The 24,015-nt window shown below is 43.2% G+C and overlaps 1 protein-coding gene across 12 annotated transcripts in view; it reads right to left on the bottom strand.

Moving 5' to 3' along the window:
* foxp1b (forkhead box P1b) overlaps window positions 1-24,015 on the bottom strand; it is a 263,881-nt gene that overhangs the window by 89,693 nt on the left and 150,173 nt on the right. The window lies entirely within an intron of this gene.

The following is a 24,015-nucleotide window of genomic DNA, read 5'->3' as shown; positions in this document are numbered from 1 at the left end:
GGAATTGTAACTTTATCAGCTCTTTGTTAAAAGGTAAAGACAAATCTCATCACCTCAACAATTTCCACACCTAAATCCACTCATGATAGTGCCGCTGTGTTTCCTTGTGGTTTTCTTGTTGTATAGTGGGGCAGTTTGAAGTCAGGCCTCAAGAGCTCAGGAAACTGATAATTGATCAGGTTTCTGTGACCACAAAGTCCCTAGTGTTGTGACCTCCAAGTCACAGCAGCCCTTTTTTCAATTTAACACCGGACATAACCAGGTCTCACTCACTGCGAGGTGAAGACACGTCTCTGACACTTTTGAGGCAAAGCTTTTGCTGATTAAAAAGAAAAAGGTTTCTCTTTTTCTTTCTGGATGCAATGGGAGGTGGGCATCAATTTCCTGTGTCAACTTTCCCACCAAATCATTCTCATTTAATGCACAGCCTCAAGCGCCAATCTTGATTCCTCTCCCGAAGATAAGGGCACAATTTATTGTTGTCATTGAGCATGATTGTTAAGACAGTGAAGCACCAAATTACTCGAAGCTTGAGATAAATTTGCCACAAATCACTAATTCAATCAATCCACAATGCCGTTTTTATTTTGATGTGAGCGGATTATCAAAAGATCACAGTGTCTGGAGCTGAGGCCAGCTACATATCATATCAGACCATACCAAACCAACCATTAAATGCTGGATTTACACCTATCCATTTTCACAGTCACAGAATAATAACTGAAAATCAGAGCAAAATTTTAGGCATTTTACTGAAATCTCAGAGCACTACTGTCATTTTGAGCCTTTGGTAAAAAATAGTTAAATCTGTATCTGTGTCTTTTTCCAGGCTTGGCCTTACGACAATATCAAATGTGTGTGATATTTCACTGTCTTTCGGTTTTTGCTGTGAGGTGACACTACCAACAATAAAAATATTTACTACTTGTCTTTCGATGTGAACAGGTGTGATATGCGCTTTCAAAGACTCTTTCACAAATGTTTTCAAAGTCTTCTGGTGTAAAGGTAGCATTAAGCATCTGAACTCTCAAAAAAGCCGAGAGCAGATACAAACAGAATGGAGGCCTTAAAGCTGTCCATCCATTATCCGCAGCTGCTTATCCTCACGAGGGTCGAATGAGCGCTGGAGCCTATCCCAACTGTCTACAAACACGAGGCAGTGTTCACCCTGAATAGGTTGCAAGCCATTCGCAGGACACAGAAACTAACAACCATTCACGCTCACAATCACAACTAATGGAAAATTAGAGTCTTCAGTTAATGCATGTTTTGTGGATGTGGGTGGAAACTGGAGTGCCCAGAGAAAACCCACACTGGCATGGGAAGAATGTGTAAACTCCACACAGGCAGGGCCGGGAATTGAACCCCAGTCCTCAGAATTGTGAGGCTTACGCTCTAACTAGTCACGCTAATGTACACTTAATCTAAAAGTGATGAAACTCAAAGTGAAGGAGAAAAAATGGATAAAAAAAAGGGAGCTGAACTTCTTAACTGTCTTGAAATTTCTCCCAAAATTTGAAAGAACAATAAAGACATTTATATTTTGAAGATTGTCCAACGTTGATTATAAGATGGCTTTAAAAAATATATATATAAACATATGCGTTACTGTGAGTGCGACTGTGGTCTGTCTCCATGTGCCCTGCGATTGGCTGGCAACCAGTTCAGGGTATATCCTGCCTCCTGCCTGATGACAGATAGAATGAGCTCAAGCACTTCTGCGACCCACGTGAGGATAAGCGGCTGAGAAAATGGATGGATGGCTGTACACACACACGTGTGGAACCTCGGAGTTAGAAAATAAGTCATTTTTGTGAAGGAGAGTTCAAAGTCCAAACATCCGTTACCAACCTTCAAATAGTAAATTCCCATTTTAATTCCTATATATGTAAATATATACAATTTCTCCAGATGATGGGAACAACACAAATAATCCATCCATCAATCCAAAGAAAGTAGAAGCTCCAAAATTGTAACTGCGAAATGACTGGGAAAAGGTATTGAATTAGTATTTATTTAATACCTTGTACAAAATCCTTTGCTTTCAATTACAGCTTCAAGATGCCTCTTCTATGGAGAAACTATTGAGATCGTTTGTTCTGGTGTGATTTTGGCCCATTCCTCCACAAGCAGTCGTCAAATATTGAATGTTCTGAGGGGCTTCTTTTATGGACATTGAGTTTTTATTTTTTTCCATAGAATTTCAATTAGATTTAATAAAGCTGATTGACTAGGCCATTCTTACAGCTTTTCTGTCCCTTTAAAACCAAATGTGAGTTTTCTTGGCAGTATGTTTTGGACATTAAATTCTAATAAAATGTGCACCCTCATTTCAGTTTCCTGAACCTCATATATGGCAGTAGATTTTGACAAGAATGCCATTTCCCATTCACCATTCCTTCAATAATGTGAAGATTACCAGTCCCATTTGCTGAAAAGCAACCCCGCACTGTCCTGTTCTCACCTCAGAACTTCACTGTTGAACCCTTTTTGTCTGGAATCATAACCATTCTTTTTTGAATATGGTGTGGTTCTGGAACTGCTACTGGGTCTGCATTGGGACCGTGAGTTTGTGACTTTTATTTTAAACGATGTTGTAACAATCGAGCGAGCCAGCATGAGCTGTTTAGAATCATACCACACTAGCTAGTAAGCTTGTGGGCTAGTGAACGTAATGAAGAGTTAACTTTCCCTCAAATGTCCCAGTTATTTGGATCTACGCAGCCAAATCCATTTCGGCAATGACTTGCAGCGTCCTGAGGCGCGTGCCAGGTGTTACCACAGCAATAAAAATGTAAACAGTCTAGAAAAAAAGGCCAGTGTTCGTTATATTCATAAAATGATAACCAGCCCCACAGTTGTTGGCGAGCACCAAGACAGGACTGATACTTTTAGTGGATAATGATGCAGAATGAAGCACTTCAGCAACACATGGGCATACAAACACACACAAGGTTCAAAATATTTTTTCTTTGAGCAGGAATTTTGCTAATATTTCTTCATTTGAGGACTAACTTTTTTTTAATTTTAAGGAACAATATCCATCCATCCATTTTCTCAGCCATTTATCCTCACAAGGGTCACGGGAGTGCTGGAGCCTATCCCAGCTGTCAACGGGCAGGAGACAGGTTATACCCTGACCTGGTTGCCAGCCAATCGCAGGGCACATAGAGATAAACAGCCACACTCACAATCACACCTAACGGCAATTTAGAGTGTCCAATTAATGTTGCATGTTTTTGGGATGTGGGAGGAAACCTGAGTGCCCGGAGAAAACCCAAGCAGGCATGGGGAGAACATGCAAACTCCACACAGGGAGGGCTGGGCTTCAACCCAGGTCCTCAGAGCTGTGAGGCTAACACTTTCCGTGCCGCCAGGAGCAATATTATGCATCTTCATTTTATGAAACAATGAAAACCTGGAAATATAACGGGGAAGTTGAGTTCAGGAATGCAGCTCACGAATACTTTAGTATTTGAGTGAATTTTTTTACAAAACAAATGATTAATTGGATAAAATATATTTTTGCTTAGTTAAAGAGCAGTTTTGAGTAAAAAAAAAATGTACAACTAATCAGTTTCCTTTTTTAAAGTTTTAGTGTTTAATCCACATTGTGCACAAAGGATACTTTTTTTTAAAGCATGAACAGGCTTTGCGCATCTTTACTTAAACAGCTTGGATTTATCATCTTGTGACATGTTAACACATTTGCTCAGGAGTTTCAAACTCATTGTAGTCAAGGAGTCACGTGAAGCATGTTTAGTTATGTATGTTTTTCATTGTTCTTATCAGGGTAAAAAACAGCCATAATTTAGTAAATGAGTCATGTTTGTCAGTTGCCTTGCTCACACGCCTTTTCAAATCTGCCCACAAATTTTCGATGGGATTCAGATCAGGGCTTTGTGATGGCCACGCCAAGACATTGACTTAATCCCCAAGGCATTTTTAACCATTTTGTCAGGGTATGGTCATTGTCCATTTCGAAGACTAATTTTTGCCCAAGTTTTAGCTTCCTGGCTGATGCCTTGCGATGTTGCCTTAATATCTCCATGTAATCTTCTTTCTTCATAATGCCATGCGGTTTAAGAGGAACTCCAATTCCTGCTGCAGCAAAACAGGCCCAAAACATAATTCTGCCACTTCCATGCTTCAGAGTTGGTATGGTGTTCACAGGTCTACAAGCTTCACCCTTTTTCCTCCAGATGTAACGTTAGTCATTATGGGCAAACAGTTCCACTATAGTTTCATCAGACCAAAGGACATTGCTGCAGAAGTTAAGATCTTTGTCTTGGTGGAATTTTCTTTCTTTTTTTTTTCTTTTTCTTTAAGAGTAATGGAATAATTCTTGGTGAGTGGTCTTTCAGCCCATGTTGGTGCAAACCTTGTTTCACTGCAGATAATGATACTTTCTTACCAGCTTCATTTAGCATCTTCACAAGATATTTAGCGTTCGTTCTGGGATTGATTCACAAATTTTAGACCAAAACACATTCATCTCTGGGACAAGGAGCCCGCCTCCTTCCTGAGCATTGTGTTGGGTGGCTATTCCAATGATGTCTATACTTGCTTATAATTGTTTGAATAGATGAACGTGCCAAGCATCTGAAAATTGTACCTAAGGATGAGTCAGACTTCTGAAGCTCCACGATTCTTTCTATGATTTTCTGCCCAATTTCTTTTGATTTTCCCATGATTTAAAACAAGGAAATGTGTGTGTGTGTGTGTGTGTGTGTGTGTGTTGTGTGTGTGTGTGTGTGAGGATAAGCGTCTCAAAAAATAGATGAATGAATAAGTTTTGCCAGAGCGTTGAGTGTGATACATGTCCCAAGTTACAATTGCTGCTGAACCGTCCAAATGGCAGAAATGTTGTCTGGCGCCAAACTAACAATTCTAAAACATTATAAAGATGTAAAATGTAATAAAAAGACATGAAAAAACAAACTGAACATACCGTTGAGTGTGCAAGTACTAATTAAGAGGAGGTATTACAGTGGCTGAAATAATTTCAAGAATAAACAGACAAGTTTGACTCTTCCCCTGTTGCCCTTCAGATATTCAATCCAAAACACCATCTTTCTGGTTCAAACTTTTCTTTTGGATTTTAATGTTTAATTTGAGCCCTTGGTTATCCATGGGCACAATCATTATATATTCGTAGAGAAATTTAAAAAAATATCATATTCTCCATATTGCACTTGTGAGATCCATTGGAAATGTCTCTTAGAGTTGAGTCTTCTTTTCTGTCATAGGCTACAACTGTCTTGACACCATCATTGGGATGGGGATATGGTTTAAGGAAAGAAACATAATCATGTCAACAGAAATAAGTATGTAATCATCTGAATGGTGGGACTTGAACTATAGTTGCCATTCCTATTACATACTGCACACGGATTTCGTTTGATGACAAAGTCCAATAAATCTGCCTCTTCTGACGCAGAGCTAAGTTTTAGTACTGTGGCATAGTCCTTTATTTATTTATTTATTTATTTATTTATATTATTATATATATTTTTTATTATTAAAATGAAAAAAAAAAATGGGGGATCAGAACAGGAGGCACTGCAGGCGTAACAAACGCTGATTGTCTGTCAGTTTTCCAGCTGGAGTCATTGGAATGTCTGAGCGAGAGAGGAATTTCGATAATACTTTTCCAATTTAAAGATGGTTCTTGGTGAAATCTGTGGATAATTTTTGCATTAAAAGAAAGACTGAAATCTCATCTGCTAACCTTTAATGTGTGCACCCATTTTTATTATTTTCGACAAAGTACTCCTTTAATTGGGCCCCTCCATGTCAGTGCTACAAAACTATGAACACATTTTTATTGGAAACCTGTTAGTCATGGGACCATAGAAACATCAGCACTTTAATACCCCCTTTCAACTCCCCCGATGCCATGGGAGGCAGGGCAAAACCAGAGTGCAGTTTTGGAAAACTCTAAGGAAGTACACACCAAATTCCAATAAAGTTGGGAAGTTTGTTAAATATAAATAAAAACAGAATATTGTACACCCCATATTAACCTAAATGTGCTTTGATCAAATAATCATTATCTCATAATTTTATGCAAAGCAAAGCAAATTTATTTGTATAGCACATTTCATACACGGGGTAACTAAATGTGCTTTACATGATTAAAGGCATTTGAAAACAAAGAGATAAAACATTTAAAATGGGATAACAACACTAAAAATGACAAACAAAATATTTGAAAAAAAGAAAAAACTGCATCCAGTGCAATTACTATGATCAAAAAGTGTATATATTCTAAAAAGCATGAGAAAAAAGAAGAGTTTTCAACCTGGATTTAAAAACATTCACACTTGGGGCTGACCTCACTTATTCCATTTGTGTGCAGCATACTAGCAAAATGCTGCTTTACCGTGTTTGCTCTGGACTCTGCGCTCCACTATTTGACCTGAGTTAATCAATCTCAGAGCTTTACTGGGTTTTTATTCCGTAAGCATTTCTTTCATGTATTCAGAACCTAAATCATGTAGTGATTTATAGACCAGTAGCAGAACTTAAAAATCTATTCTAAACCTGACTGAAAGCCAGTGTAAGGAGTTTAGAATTGGAGCAATACGGCTCTGACCGCTTTGTTTTGGTTAGAACGTGAGCTGCAGAATTCTGAAAGAGCTGCAGCTGTTTAATACTCTTTTTGGGGAGTCCAGTCAGAAGACCATTACAGTAGTCAAGTCTATTTGAGATAAAAGCATGGATGAGCTTTTCTTGGTCTGCTTGACACATACAAGACTTGACTCCAGATATGTTTATGGCTGCAACATGTTCGAGAAAAGCTGGGACAGCGTCATGTTTCCGAGTTTCACATCAATATTTTTTTTTAACTTTCTTTCCCTTTTGACTTTTCCCGTTAAGGGTTGCCACAGTGCATCATCATTTTCCTTATTAGCCTATTTCCTGCATGTTCCTCTCTCACACTACAACCCTCATGCCTTCCCTCACAGTTCTTAGGCGGAGTTTGCATATTCTCCTTATTCGGCCCACTTGAACATTTCAACCTTTTGCCACATTTCAGGCTTCACACATAAAGATATAAAATTAATTTTTTTGTCAAGAATAAACAACAAGTGGAACACAATTGTGAAGTGGAACAAAATTTATTGGATGCTTTATACTTTTTTAACAAATAAAAAACTGAAAAGTGGGGCGTGCAATATTATTCGTCCCCTTTACTTTCAGTGCAGCAAACTCACTCCAGAAATTCAGTGAGGATCTCTGAATGATTCAATGTTGACTGATGATGATAAATAGAATCCACCTGTGTGTAATTAAGTCTCTGCATGAATGTGCCTGTTATGTGATATTCTCAGGGCTCTGTTTAAAGTGCAGAGAACATCATGAAGACCAACAAACACACTAGGCAGGTCCAAGATGCTGTTGTGGAGAAGTTTAAAGCCGGATTTGGATACAAAAAGATTTCCCAAGCTTTAAACATCTCAAGGAGCACTTTGCAAGCAATCATATTGAAATGGAAGGAGTATCAAACCACTGCAAATGTACCAAGACCCGGCCGTCCTTCTAAATGTTCACCTCAAACAAGGAGAAGACTGATCAGAGATGCAGCCAAGAGGACCATGATCACTCTGGATGAACTGCAGAGCTCTACAGCTGAGGTGGGAGAGTCTGTCCATAGGACAACAATCAGTCGAACACTGCACAAATCAGGTCCTTATGGAAGAGTGGCAAGAAGAAAGCCATTTCTCAAATACATTCATAAAAAGTCTTGTTTAAAGTTTGCCACAAGCCACCTGGGGGACACACCAAACGTGGAAGAAGGTGCTCTGATCAGATGAAACCAAAATAGAACCTCTCAATGTGCAAAACTGATGGAGACATACCCCAAGCGACGTGCAGCTGTCATTGCACCAAAAGGTGGCGCTACAAAGTATTAATGCAAAGGGGCCGAATAATATTGCAGGCCCCACTTTTCAGGTTTTTTCATTTATTAAAAAAGTTTACAATATCCCATACATTTTGTTCCACTTCACGATTGTGTCCCACTTGCTGTTGATTCTTGATAAATTGTTTTTATTTTATATCTTCATGTTTGAAGCCTAAAATGTGGCGAAAGGTTGAAAAGTTCAAGGGGGGCGAATACTTTTCCAAGGCACTGTATATACAGTCTAGAAAATAAGTATTTGAACACCTTGTTATATTGCAGGTTCTCCCACTTAGAAATCATGGAAGGGTTTGAAATTTTCATCGTAGGTGCATGTCCACTGTGAGAGAGATAATCTAAAAAGAAAAATCCAGAAATCACAATGTATGATATTTTAATTTATTTGTGTGATACAAATGTAAATAAGTATTTGAGCACCTGTCTATCAGATAGAATTCTGACCCTCAAAGACCTGTTAATCCGCCTTTAAAAGTCCACCTCCACTCCATGTATTATCCTGAATCAAATGCACCTGTGTTGGGTTGTTAGCTGCATAAAGACACCTGTCCAACCCATACAATCAGTAAGACTCAAACTTGTAACATGGCCAAGACCAAAGAGCTGTGCAAAGACACCAGAGACAAAGTTGTACAACTTCACACTGCTGGAAAGAGCTACGGCGAAATTTCCAAGAAGCTTGGTGAAAAAAGGTCCACTGTTGGAGCAGTCATTAGAAAATGGAAGAAGCTAAACATGACCACCAATCTCAATCGGAGTGGAGCCCCATGCAAGATATCACCTCGTGGGGTCTCAAAGATCCTTAGAAAGGTGTGGAATCAGCCCAGAACTGCATGACAGGACTTTGTCAATGACGTTAAAAGAGCTGGGACCACCGTTTCCAAGGTGAATGTTGCTAATACACTAAGACGTCATGGTTTGGAATCTTGCATGGCACGGAAGGTTCCCCTGCTTAAACCAGCACATGTCAAGGCCCATCTCAAGTTTGCCAATGACCGTTTGGATGATACAGAGGAGTCATGGGAGAAAGTTTTGTAGTCAGACGAGACCAAAATTGAACTTTTTGGTCATAATTCTACTGACCGTGTTTGGAGGAAGATGAATAATGAGTTCCATCCCAAGAACACCACCCCTTCTGCGAAGCATGGGAGTGGTAGCATCATGCTTTGGGGGTGTGTTTCTGCACATGGTACATGACAACTGCACTGTATTAAGGAGAGGATGACCGCGGCCATGTATTGTGAGATTTTGAGGAACAACCTCTTTCCCTCAGACAGAGCATTGAAGATGGGTTGTGGCTGGGTCTTTCAACATGACAATGACCCGAAGCACCCAGCCAGGAAAACCAAGGAGTGGCTCCGTAAGAAGCATATCAAGGTTCTGGCGTGGCCAAGCCAGTATCCAGACCTAAACTCAATAGAAAATCTTTGAAGGGAGCTGAAACTCTGGGGTTTTCAGCGACAGTCCAGAAACCTCTCTGATTTAAAGAAGATCTGTGTGGAGGAGTGGGCCAAAATCCCTCCTGCAGCCTGTGCAAACCTGGTGAACAACTACAGGAAGCGTTTAACCGCGGTAATTGCAAACAAAGGCTAGTGTACCAAATATTAACATTGTTTTTCTCAGGTGTTCAAATACTTATTTGCAGCTGTATCACACAAAATTCGTTAAAAAAATAATACATTGTGATTTCTGGATTTTTCTTTTGAGATTATTTCTCTCACTGTGGACCTTCACCTATGATGAAAATTTGAGACCCCTCCATGATTTCTAGGTGGGAGAAGTTGCCATATAGCAGCTGTTCAAATACTTATTTACATTATATACTTATTTTCTTTACTGTATCCATCCATTTTCTTAACCACTTATCATCACAAGGGTCACGGAGTGGTGGAGTCTATCCCAGCTTTTATTGGGCAGGAGACGGGGTACACACTGAAGTGGTTGTCAGCCAATCTCAGGGCACATGGAGAGTATCAGCCGCACTTACAATCACACTTTGCGACAATTTAGAGTGTCTAATTAAACTTTTATGTTAATGCAGCCCTATGGGGGCACAAACCAGTGCAATCTGTAGGCCGGTCCCAAGCCCGGATAAATGCAGAGGGTTGCGTCAGGAAGGGCATCCGGCGTAAAAACTGTGCCAAACAAATATGAGCGTTCATCTAAAGAATCCCATACCGGATCGGTCGTGGCCCGGGTTAACAACGCCCGCCCCCGGCACTGCTAACCTGCAGGGCGTCGGTGGAAATTCAGCTACTGTGGGTCGAAGACAAAGAAGAGGAGGAAACCGGATCCAGCGTCAGAAGAAAAAGAGGAATGCACAGAGCCTACAACTGAGTGTAGGGACTTTGAATGTTGGGACTATGACAGGAAAAGCACAGGGGTTGGTTGACATGATGATTAGGAGAAAGGTTGATATTCTGTGCATCCAAGAGAGCAGGTGGAAAGGTAGTAAGGCTAGAAGTTTGGGAGCAGGGTTTAAATTATTCTACCACGGAGTAGATGGGAAGAGAAATGGAGTAGGGGTTATTTTAAAGGAAGAGCTGGCTAAGAATGTCTTGGAGGTGAAAAGAGTATCAGATCGAGTGATGAGACTAAAATTTGAAATTGAGGGTGTTATGTATAATGTGGTTAGCGGCTATGCACCACAGGTAGGATGTGACCTAGAGTTGAAAGAGAAATTCTGGAAGGAACTAGATGAAGTAGTTCTGAGCATCCCAGACAGCGAGAGAGTTGTGATTGGTGCAGATTGTAATGGACATATTGGTAAAGGAAACAGGGGCGATGAAGAAGTGATGGGTAAGTACGGCATCCATGAAAGGAACTTTGAAGGGCAGATGGTGGTGGACTTTGCAAAAAGGATGGAGATGGCTGTAGTGAACACTTATTTCCAGAAGAGGGAGGAACATATAGTGACCTACAAGAGCGGAGGTAGAACCACGCAGGTAGATTATATTTTGTGCAGACGATGTAATCTGAAGGAGGTTACTGACTGTAAAGTAGTGGTAGGGGAGAGTGTAGCTCGACAGCATAGGATGGTAGTATGTAGGATGATTCTGGTGGTGGGTAGGAAGATTAAGAAGACAAAGGTAGAGCAGAGAACCATGTGGTGGAAGCTGAGAAAGGAAGAATGTTGTGCGGCCTTCCGGAAAGAGGTGAGACAGGCTCTCGATGGACAACCGAAGCTCCCGGAAGACTGGACGACGACAGCCAAGGTGATCAGAGAGACAGGCAGGAGAGTACTTGGTGTGTCATCTGGTAGGAAAGGGGAGAAGGAGACTTGGTGGTGGAACCCCAAAATACAGGGAGTCATACAAGGAAAGAGATTAGCGAAGAAGAAGTGGGATACTGAGAGGACTGAGGAGAGGCGATAGGAGTACATCGAGATGCGACGTAGGGCAAATGTAGAGGTGGCAAAGGCTAAACAAGAGGCATATGAAGACATGTACACCAGGTTGGACACGAAAGAAGGAGAAAAGGATCTCTACAGGTTGGCCAGACAGAGGGATAGAGATGGGAAGGATGTGCAGCAGGTAAGGGTGATTAAGGATAGAGATGGAAATGTGTTGACTGATGCCGGTAGTGTACTAAAAAGATGGAAAGAATACTTTGAGAAGTTGATGAATGAAGAAAATGAGAGAGAAGGAAGAGTTGAAGAGGCAAGAGTGAAGGACCAGGAAGTGGAAATGATTACTAAGGGGGAAGTCAGAAAGGCACTACAAAGGATGAAAACTGGAAAGGCAGTTGGTCCTGATGACATACCGGTAGAGGTATGGAAGCAATTTGGAGAGATGGCTGTGGAGTTTTTGACCAACTTATTCAACAGAATACTAGCGGGCGAAAAGATGCCTGAAGAATGGAGGAAAAGTGTTCTAGTTCCCATTTTTAAGAACAAAGGGGATGTTCAGAGCTGTGGGAACTATAGAGGAATAAAGTTGATGAGCCACACAATGAAGTTATGGGAAAGAGTAGTGGAGGCTAGACTCAGGACAGAAGTAAGTATCTGCGAGCAACAGTATGGTTTCATGCCTAGAAAGAGTACCACAGATGCATTATTTGCCTTGAGGATGCTCGTGGAAAAGTACAGAGAAGGTCAGTAGGAGCTACATTGTGTCTTTGTGGATCTAGAGAAAGCCTATGACAGAGTACCAAGAGAGGAACTGTGGTACTGCATGCGTAAGTCTGGTGTGGCAGAGAAGTATGTTAAAATAGTACAGGACATGTATGATGGTAGCAGAACAATGGTGAGGTGTGCCTTAGGTGTGACAGAGGAATTTAAGGTGGAGGTGGGACTGCATCAGGGATCAGCTCTGAGCCCCTTCCTGTTTGCAGTGGTAATGGATAGGCTGACAGATGAGGTTAGACTGGAATCCCCTTGGACCATGATGTTCGCAGATGATATTGTCATATGCAGTGAAAGCAGGGAGCATGCAGAGGAACAATTGGAAAGATGGAGACATGCACTGGAAAGGAGAGGAATGAAGATTAGCCGAAGTAAAACAGAATATATGTGCGTGAATGAGAAAAGTAGAGGGGGAAGAGTGAGGCTACAGGGAGAAGAGATAGCGAGGGTGGACGACTTCAAATACTTGGGGTCAACAATACAGAGCAATGGAGAGTGTGGTCAGGAAGTGAAGAAACGGGTCCAAGCAGGTTGGAACAGCTGGCGAAAGGTGTCTGGTGTGTTATGTGACAGAAGAGTGTCTGCTAGGATGAAGGGCAAAGTTTACAAAACAGTGGTGAGGCCGGCCATGATGTACGGATTAGAGACGGTGGCACTGAAGAAACAACAGGAAGCTGAACTGGAGGTGGCAGAAATGAAGATGTTGAGGTTCTCGCTCGGAGTGACCAGGTTGGATAGGATTAGAAATGAGCTCATTCGAGGGACGGCCAAAGCTGGATGTTTTGGAGACAAGATTCGAGAGAGCAGACTTCGATGGTTTGGACATGTTCAGAGGCGAGAGAGTGAGTATATTGGTAGAAGGATGCTGAGGATGGCGCTCCCAGGCAAAAGAGCGAGAGGAAGACCAAAGAGAAGGTTTATGGATGTGGTGAGGGAAGACATGAGGGCAGTTGGGGTTAGAGAGGAAGATGCAGGAGATAGGCTAAGATGGCAAAAGATGACACGCTGTGGCGACCCCTAACGGGACAAGCCGAAAGGAAAAGAAGAAGAATTAAACTTTTATGTTAAAAGATGCAAAAATCACTCCAACAAAGAAAAAGTGCATGTTTTGTCATGAAAGAAAGGGACTGGTTTCTGGTATTTATGTGTAACTTCTGTAATCCCTGTATTGTCTGGATACACAGGAAATTTTTCTTTGTTCACCCTTTAAACCTGTCCAGTTCAGCTGCTTGTTCATGCAGAATGGTAGATCTGAAACATTATTATTGCTGGAAAAGTTTTTCTGTGGTTATTTGTAATGCGATTCACGTGTATTGACAGTCGGACAGACCCCCCCACCCCACCCAAAACACACACACACACACACCACACACACACACACACACATAGTAAGCACAACACGAGTTGGTGCCCTGCATCTATCCTGAAATGCAGGGGGAAGATGTGCCCCCAAACTGAAAAGCACCGACCTCCACAACAGTGAGGGACCTCAGCATTTCCACTCATATAATAATTCAGATTTTCTTTTGTCATATATCATGGCAACAACTTTAAAATAATACCTTCCCTAGATGTTAATTGAAATCATTGTTCCTGATTAACTGAAACTCTCTGTGTATCCTTGAATAAGATCTGATTTATAAATTCAGTAAAGCATGAAATAAATTCATGACATACAGAGAAGATACGGCAAACCAATTTTTACGTGTACATATATTTTTGGAAAATATCAACAGTTAATAGAATGGACATCTTTGAATAAATTTGCATTGTTGTGGTGTGTTTATATGGGTTGGGGACATCGTACTGTAAGTCACCCTTGAACTAATAGAATTTTATTACTACATTTGAAGGGAAACTACCCTTTGGCTGCTATGTTGCCAATTCATAAATGTATTTAGAATTTTATCCTATTAACTGTGAAATCTGATGATCACTTTCTGCAGGCTTCTAGGTGTGCAACATAAGTGGAAATTGTAACATTGTAATATTCTGATGCCTTGCTGACTTTTAGGACAAACAAACAAAGTATTACTAGTTTAATGAAATCAAAATAATAAATGCTGTCTTGCTTACCAGTCTGCATGAACAACAAAAGTACTTTTGCCTAAACATAGGAATAGTTCTTTTTTAATGTTAGCCAGAAGCAGAGCTGTCTACTCACTGGCTTCCAAGGCCTGTCATCCAACTCCAATCAAGCAGAAAATGGTCATATATAATTTTTTTCTGCAAGATTTCACATTCATTTTCCTCAAACCTTCAGGAAATACCTTATGTGAAAAACAGTTACTTATGTTCGAGGCTCATGTTTCTTCGGTTAAATGCAGACAATATCCTGCTCCTTCACAGGAAAAAAAATGGGGTGGGAGGGGAGAAGAGAGGAAAGACACAAATGTCTTATTTTCTGTGTCATTTACCAGCTAGTACTTTCACCAAGACATTCCATTACACCATGTCAAAGCTTGTAAACAAATAAATAATAGCAACCTTCACTGCAAAAGGCCTGATCAAAATTGTCCTTTTCTTCTGCTGACAAATTCAGTAAAATTGATGTTGTTCTTGTCCATCCAGAACATACATGTTTGATGTAAAAGGGAATAAGGTTGCAGTAGCATTTACAGTATTTGAACTATTGCATCTAGTCCTCCTAGATATTTATGGCACCTGTCATGAAGATGAAGCAGTGCTAACATCACTGCTATTTACGATGAGGCATCTTATCTAGATGCAGTATATCATTCGAGTAAAGAAAGGCAGTTATTCAGCAGAGAACACTAATTTGGCTCTCTCTCAAACAAGAGGCATATCACTGCTGATCATGCAGAGGAGATGCTGATGATCACTTAGAATGTGATGCCTGAATGCCAAATTATCCCTTTTACATTGAGATGTACACAATCTGGCTGTCTATGGATATTTACTTCAATGAAGGTTCTTCTGATCATCACCAATGGTTATTGATCATATACTTTTATCCCCCAAAAATATTATGAGTTATATACTGAAATTAGCGGTAACTGGTTCGAGCGTTGGGCTCACAGATCTGAGGATCGGGGTTCAAATCCCAGCCCCACCTGTATGTAGTTTGCATGTTCTCGTGACTGCGTGGGTTTTCTCCAGGCACTTTTTTTCTTCCCGTACCCCAAAAACATACATCCATTGGACACTCTAAATTGCCCCTTTGTGTGATTGAGAGTGCGACTGCTGTCTGTCTCAATGAGCCCTGCGATTGGCTGGCAACCAGTTTAGGGTGTACCCTGCCTCCTGCCCTTTTGACAGCTGGGATAGGCTCCAGCATGCCCCGCGACCATTGTGAGAATAAGTGGCTAACAAAATGGATGGATTATTATCGAAAAGTGGGCGACAGGGTGGACAACCGGTTAGCACATCTGCCTCAGACATCTGAGGGCCAGGGTTCAAATCCAGCCTCGACTGTGTGGCGTTTCCATGTTCTCCCCGTGCCTGTGTGGGTTTTTTCCGAGTATTCCGGATTCCTCCCAGATTCCAAAAACATGAATGCTATGTTATTTGGAGATAGTAAATTATGTATATGTGGGTGCAAATGGTTGGATATACTTGCTTCCAGTCTTCAAGATGGTAGAAGCTTAAACAGAAGGCTCTGACCAGCCCAATCGTAATTCAATAAATCCTGCTGATTTTGGACCAAATGTTGTGAATACTCGACATGGGACACTCCTGGCGACAACTTCAGTGGATTAAAACCACCATCTGTGCAACCTTAGTCGTATCGTTCGCGTCGAAGCAGCTCGACCTAAATTAGCCTAGCCTAGCTGGGACCGCTAACAACGAAAGCGTCTGTTTTCCAAGATTCACTGAAGAGGAAAACATCAAACATGAGTATCTAAATGTCCTGCAAAACCTACGTATCGTATACAACGAGGGTAGTGAGTACCAATAAGAAGTTGGGCGAATGGAAAGTCCAACATAAACTTGCTTATCGGCCTAGTATTCCTTAGCTTAGCTTGCTAACAACGAGATGCGTTAGTGATCAATTTGTGGTTGTTGAAGAAACACCGAATGCGAGTAAATACATAACTTGTACGACAAGGGCTGTGAGGACTTGAGAAATTTAACACGTCTTATCTCAGTACCCAAATTAGTGCTGTATTGTAGGGTTAAGTTTAGCAGAAGTTAGCCTAGGACGCTACCTGTCGGCCGGTCCCAAACCCAGATAAATGCAGAGGGTAACGTCAGGAAGGGCATCCGTCGTAAAACTGTGCCAAACATACGAATCATACGAATTCTACAACAGTTAGGTCGTGGCCTGGGCTTCCTACACCCGCACCTGGAAATCTACAACGCGTAGGTAGAAATTCAGATAATGAATGTCAAAGACAAAAAATAGGAGGAAAGCGGCTTGGTCATCGGAAGAAGAAGAAGAAGAAAAGGAATGCACAAAACCTCCGGCTGTATGTAGGGACTTTGAATGTTGGGACTATGACAGGAAAACCTCAGGAGTTAGTTGACATGATGATTAGGAGAAAGGTTGCTATATTGTGCATCCAAGAGCAAGTGGGAAGGGAGTAAGGCTAGAAGTTTAGGTGCAGGGTTTAAATTATTTCATCACGGAGTAGATGGGAAGAGAAATGGAGTAGGGGTTACTTTAAAAGAAGAGCTGGCTAAGAGTGTCTTGGAGGTGAAAAAAGTATCAGATCGAGTGATGAGGCTGAAATTTGAAATTGAGGTTATTGTGTATAATGTGATTAGTGGCTATGCCCCATAGGTAGGATGTGACCTCGAGTTGAAAGAGAAATTCAGGAAGGAACTAGACGAAGTAGTCCTGACCATCCCAGAGAGAGAGATAGTTGTGATTGGTGCAGATTTCAATGGACATGTGGGCAAAGGAAACAGGGGCAATGAAGAAGTGATGGGTAAGTACAGCATTCAGCCAAGGAACTATGAAATGGTTGTGAATTTTGCAAAAAAGATGGGATTGGCAGTGGTGAACATTTATTTCCAGAAGAGAGTGGACCATAGAGTGACTTACAAGAGCAGAGGTAGAAGCACGCAGGTGGATTACATTTTGTGCAGACGGTGTAATCTGAAGGAGGTTTCCGACTATAAGGTTGTGGTGGGGGAGAGTGTAGCTCGACAGCATAGAAGGGTGGTATGTAGGATGACTCTGGTAGTAACTTTCATTTCCTTTAGTATCTATTGTGGAAACCATGGATCCAGGCTTTGGCACCGTACCACCCCCCAGTGGACCCATTGCATTGCACTCTATATTACGATAGGGATTCGAATGAATTATATAGAGATGCATTTGAAGAAATCGAGGGAGATGATTGGACACTACAGTCACCATGCATCTTTGTAGGCCCAGAGGGAGTGGCAGCGAATGTGCAGTTGTCGCCAGAGCAAGAACAATGGTTCAAAATGGGTAAGGAAGGTCTGCCCCATGTAACACTGGCAGTGTCGCCAGGCCATGAGCCCCGTCAACTGGGGCCGATGGTGAAAAGATTAACACAACAGCATGATTGGATGATAACGGAAATTCCAGATGTGTGGCACTCTGCCTCAGCTAACAGTTTTAGGATTATGGCAAAAATGGTGGACGAGGCAGACCTCGAGTTGGTTTTCCTGGACCGCCATCATGGGCGGGAGCAGACTGATCATGAGTCCGCACAGGCTAATGCCGCAGACCCTGTGGTCGCAGGGTCCATTTGATGTTGGTTTGTGTCATACAGTTCAGCCGATCCACTTGGAGGTTGATTGTTCCATTCCGGTCCGCCGTCCTCAATATAGATGGCCTCAGGAAGCAGATAAAGGTATGGAAAACACAGTGGCCGGATTGTGGGATGCGGGGGTGTTGGAAACGTCAGCCTTCTCGTGGAACACACCCCTACGGCCAGTTCAAAAGGCGGATGGGGTGACGTGGAGGATGGCCCATGATTTGAGGCCTGTCAATGACATCACCGTAACTCGTGTTCTGCCAGTTCCCGATCCCCACCGCATCCTATCATCCTTGGACCCACAAAAACAGTGGTACACAGTGATTGACTCGGCAAATGCGTATTTCTGGTTACCACTGGCAGAATCAATACGACACGTGTTCACATTTACCTATAAGGGATTGAAATTGCAGTACAAAAGACTTCCACAAGGGTTCAAAAACTCACCAGGAATTTACAATCAGGTCCTGAAGGACTTGCTGTCCTCTTGTGAGTTGCCCCAAGGCTCAGTGCTCCTGCAGTATGTGGATAATCTCCTCATTGCAGCTGAGACATCTCAACAGTGCATTGAAGCCACACGAGCAGTGCTGTCGTAGGTCTGTGGTTTTCTTGGGACGCGTAATCACACCAGCCGGTTTGGCCATGTCCCCAGATCACCGCAGTTCCATATTGCGGCACCCACGTCCGGAAACAGTGCAGGACATGCTGTCGTTTTTGGGGCCGTGTGGCTATAGCAGAGCCTACATCCCATGTTATGTGGATAAAACAGCAGTCCTGCAGGCTCTGGTTAAACAACAGGGGGTCCGGAATTTGAAAGCCACCCTGCAGTGGACCCCGGAAGATGATGCATTGTTTGTACAATTAATTAAGGAATTGAAATTTGCAGCAGCCCTGGCCACACCAGATTACAGCAAGGTCTTCCATCTAGATGTAACCATCACCGATAAAACAGTGAACGCAGCACTGTATCAACGACATGGGCCACATAGGGCAGTGTTGATGTATTGTAGTGTGCCACTAGAGGGGATTGAACAGAAGCAGGCAGACTGCGTCAGGTACGCTGCGGGCCTGGCCAAAGTCTTGCAGAAAACGGCACACGTGGTTATGGGATATCCAGTCCAGGTATTGACGGACCACGCGGTATCGCCATTTGTGGCATCGGCAGCTTTTACGTTGACACCCATACGCCAAATACGGATGATGAAGACTTTGACGGCACCGAATGTGACATATGTGCATGACGGTGTGAACATGGCCAACCACCTCCTGGAGGGAGTACATGAGTGTGCTCGGAAGGTACAGAGGAATCAAAAGGTCCGTGAGGACCTGTATGCGGAACCATTGGATGGTGGACCGGTTATGTTCACGGATGGCGGATGCCCTTGCAAAAGAAGTGGCGGGCTACACGCCCCAGGGCGAAATTATGTTGGCGACCTCGGCTAATGTTTGGGATTACATTCCGACTCATGGTTTCCCTGCTTTGATCAGGTCTGACAATGGTACACATTTTAACAACAGGGCGCTGGCGAAGGTGGAGACTCTCTTAGGCCTCAAGCATCGTTTTGGGTGTGTGTACCACCTTCAGAGCCAAGGCAAAGTAGAGAGGGTTAACAGGAAACTAAAGGAAAAATTGGCTAAAATCATGGCCCAGACAAAGATGACGTGGCTACAAGCTTTGCCCCTGGCTCTGTTGGTGGTCCGCCAAACTGTTCACAAAATTACTGGGTTCGCACTGTTCGAACTGTTAACAGGTCGCCTCATGCCAGGTCCTAGCTCCACCTTGGTTCCACCGGCTGACTTGCCGACCCCGGATTTAACACATGCTGCGTACTGGAAGTATCTTCATGCACTTGTATCCAGTGTGTCTGCACAGGTCACGGAAAAGGCGGCTGTCAACACTTCGTCAACACCACGGGATCCCGACATTACTCCATACGTCTACCTCCGAGTGCTGTCCAGGAAGTGGACTGACCCTCGCTGGAAGGGACCGTTTAGGGTTCTGGCTAGAACCTCACACGCCGTCCAATTGGAGACCAAGGGTCATAAGTGGTATCATTACTCGCAGTTGAGACCGGCACCTGACTTTGTACCTGACAATGGTGAGCGTGAAAGTTGACTGCCCGGACGGGCAGGTCAAGAGAGGGAAGGTGAAGATGATCAGAATTGAGTCTAAATCAAAGATGTCAACAATGTCAACATTGTCTGTGCCTGAAAAACAATTAGGACGCGAATGTCCGAGTTCTTTTACGATTACGATTTTATTGCTTTGCCTCGCATCAATATGCTTTGTGTGGACCATGCTGGCGCTCGAATCTGTTATACAGGATGAAAGAAGTGAAGGAGTGACTGTGGACAGCAATGGAACGGTGTGGTATGAGGCACGGCAAGGTGGTGGTGCTGAGTTGACACAGACACAACAAACACTGATGAGTTTAAAATGTAATCAACCGACAAAGGTGAGCATGTGGGGAAGCCTTTTTAATTGGACACCACAATGGAGGGATCTGGAAAAGAAAGTGGACACAGGTCGGCCCCAGGAGGTGTATTGGAACAGAGGTAAGAGGAGCATGGGTGAGAAGGTGGTCGGGATGAGGGAGGTTGCCCGACTCGGACGGGACCCATGCGGACAGGAACGAGACGTTGTTACAGACCAATTGTATTTTTGTTACGGGCCAGGTGTAAACGAGACAGTGATCATGTTAGACTTGAGTACTTTATCAATTGGGGGGTGGGCAGCAACCAAGTGGCTGCCCTATGTATGGTATTTGGATTTGAGAGGATATGAGAGATCGCCGACATGGAGGACGGTCTCTCATATCATCGGTCAGATGTGGGACAGAGCAAGTTATGAGGTTAGCACTCACTGAATTGGATAAAGTTTTCCCACTGACCGGGATGGAAAAGAAAAAGCCCATGTTTAACACCCAGGTCACGAAACAAAATTTTACGTGTCTGAAATTAAATGGAACTGGCGCAGGAATCGGTCGAATCCCAGAGCCATGGTGTATTGAGAATGTGTCTCTGCCAGCAGGTACACCCCTTGCATGTGCGGATGTATGGCTGTGGTGTGGAGGAAAAGTGTTATACGATAGATTGCCACCCAATGCCTCAGGTAAGTGCGCCCTGGTTACTCTGACCATGCCAGTTAGCGTGACGGCAGTGGATCTGGAACATATGCAGTGGGACCAGATTACTAGATTAGGGAAAGCCCCATTTTTAAATAGAAGGAAAACAAATATGGCCGAATGGCTTAAACAAGGGGATCCGACATATATATATCTCCAATTGGTGTGCCTAGAGGGGTACCTGATGAATATAAATTGGTAAATCAAGTGTCAGCAGGATTTGAGAGTATCTTCATATGGGTAATAATTAATAAAAATGTGGACAGGATTAATTACGTCCATTACAATGTTCAGAGATTGGCAAATTTCACCACTGAGGCACTGACAGCAGTGCACGAACAGCTGGCACCCTCATCATTAATGACATTCCAAAACAGGATAGCTATTGACATGCTATTGGCAGAGATAGGGGGTGTGTGCAGCATTTTCGGGGACCAGTGTTGTACATTGATCCCCAATAACACAGCTCCAGATGGGCGACTCACCAGGGCATTGGATGGACTTCGGACACTGAGTAAGAAAATGAAAGAACACTCAGGAGTGGATACCAATTGGTACACTGAATGGCTGAGTATGTTTGGAAGCTACAAAGGTTTGTGTGCTAGTTTCTATTGCTGTGTTTGCGGCAATCATGGTGCTATGCGGATGTTGTTGTATACCATGTATTAGGTCTCTCACAGTCCGGAAAATCGAGCGGACCCTGGGACCTGGGACATGATGCTTCCACAGAAGGACCCCCGGGAGGAGCAGACGGCTGTCGCCCTCCGGGAATTTGGAGTGTGAATTGTCGGTGGTATGCCCTCAGTGGGCTGAGGCCAAGAAAGGGAATAAAGGAAATGTGTAAAAGTTAATCAACAAGGCAATGTATTTGCAATACTGCCTAATGTGTGAAAGTCTGTGGATGAAAAGTTGCAGTGTGAGAATGTGGCAAGAAAGTGATTACAGCAGATAGCGTGCGAGAACGGAATGTTCTTGACAGGTGGTGGTGACCACAATCAGGTGTGGGGCGACGCATGACCTAGAGGGAGCCGGGAGCAACAAACATCAACAACTACAGGGGGGAGGAATCGGCCCACCATCCTGCGGACAAAGAAAGACCAATGAGAGAGCGCTAAGGATAACTGCAGGGGACACATAACCAATAGTGAATTAGTAGACTGTACTTTTAAATTGTCCTGGGCAACTCGGATGTGCAGTACGTCGGCTGGAGGGAACGGAGACGTACAGGGTTGTATTGAGAGGGACCCGAGACCCAGGTGTTTGTACTAGTTTTGTAGGAATAAATCCACTCGCGTGTGAAAACGCCGGCTTCCTGGTCCCTTCTCTTGCAGAACGAGCGCGCAAATTGTTGGATGAATGAGTGGTGGTCGGGTAAGGTCACAATTTGGAGTCAGATGATTAACGGACTTTTGTATTGATCTAAAATCATATCCAACAGTAGGAAGACTAAGAAGACAAAGGTAGCGCAGAGAATCAGGTGGTGGAAGTTGAGAAAGGAAGAAAGTTGTGTGGCCTTCCGGAAAGAAGTGAGACCGGCTCTAGATGGACAGGAAGAGCTCTCAAAAGACTGGAATACTACTGCCAAGATAATCAGAGAGGAAGGCAGGAGAGTACTTGGGGTGTCTTCTGGTAGGAAAAGGGAGAAGGAAACTTGGTGGTGGAACCCCAAAATACAAGAAGTCATCCGATTAGTGAAGAAGAAGTGGGGCATGGAGAGGACTGAGGAGAGGCGTAAAGAATACATTGAGATGTGTCATATAGCAAAGGTAGTGGTGGCGAAGGCTAAACAAGAGGCATATGATGACATGTACTCTAGGTTGGATACGAAAGAAGGAGAAAAGGAGCTCTACAGGTTGGCCAGACAGAGGGATAGAGATAGGAAGCATGTGCAGCAAGTAAAGGTGATTAAGGATAGCGATGGAAATATGTTGACTGGTGCCAGTAGTGTACTAAGTAGATGAAAAGAGTACTTTGAGAAGTTAATGAATGAAGAAAATGGGAGAGAGGTAGAGTAGAAGAGGCAAGCGTGAATGACCGTCAAGTGCCTTTGATTAGTAAGGGAGAAGTTAGAAAGGCACTGAACAGAATGAAAATAGAAAGACGGTTGGTCCTGATGACATACCAGTGGAGGTGGGGAAGCAATTTGATGAGGTGGCTGTGGGGTTTTTGACCAACTTATTCAATAGAATACTCGGGGAAGAGAATTTAAAGTAGAGACAGGACTGCATCAGGGTTCCGCGCTGAGCCCCTTCCTGTTTGCGGTAGTAACAGATGGGCTGACAGACAAGGATTCCCCTTGGACCATGATGTTCACAGTTGATATTATGATCTGCAGTCAAAGCAGGGAACAGGCAGAGGAACAGTTAGAAAGATGGAGGTACACACTGGAAAAGAGAGGAATGAAGATTAGCCGTAGTAAAACAGAATATATGTGTCTGAATGAGAGGGGCGGAGGAGGAGCTCCAGGGAGAAGAGATAGAGAAGGTGGACGACTACAAATACTTGGGGTCAACAATACAGAGCAATGGAGAGTGTGGTAAAAGTGAAGAAACGGGTCCAAGTGGGGTGGAACAGTTGGCGGAAGGTGTCTGGTGTTCGATGTGACAGCAGAGTATCCGCCAGGATGAAGGGCAAAATGTATAAAACAGTGGTGAGGCCGGCCATGATGTACAGATTAGAGACAGTGGCACTGAGGAGACAACAGGAAGCAGAACTGGAGGTAGCAGAAATGAAGAAGTTGAGGTTCACGCTTGGTGTGAACAGGTTGGATAGGATTAGAAATGAGCTCATTAGAGGGACAGCCAAAGTTGGATATTTTGGAGACAAGGTGAGAGAGAGCAGACTTTGATGGTTTGGACAGGTGAGAAAGTGAGTATGTTGGTAGAAGGGTGCTGAGGATGGAGCTGCCAGGCAAACGAGCGAGAGGAAGACCAAAGAAAAGGTTTATGGATGTTGCGCGGAAGGACATGAGGACAGTGGGTGTTAGAGAGGAGGATGCACGAGATAGGCTTAAATGGAAAAAGATGACACACAGTGGCGACCCCTAACGGGACAAGCCGAAATAAAAAGAAGAAGTGGGTGCAAATGGTTATTTGTTTACAGTAAATGTGCCCTACGAGTGGCTGCCGACCAGTTGAAGGTGTACCCCGC

Source organism: Syngnathoides biaculeatus, chromosome 10 (genome assembly GCF_019802595.1).
Source record: "Syngnathoides biaculeatus isolate LvHL_M chromosome 10, ASM1980259v1, whole genome shotgun sequence".
Classification (NCBI taxonomy): Eukaryota; Metazoa; Chordata; class Actinopteri; order Syngnathiformes; family Syngnathidae; genus Syngnathoides; species Syngnathoides biaculeatus.
This window is presented reverse-complemented; position numbering and strand designations above follow the sequence as displayed.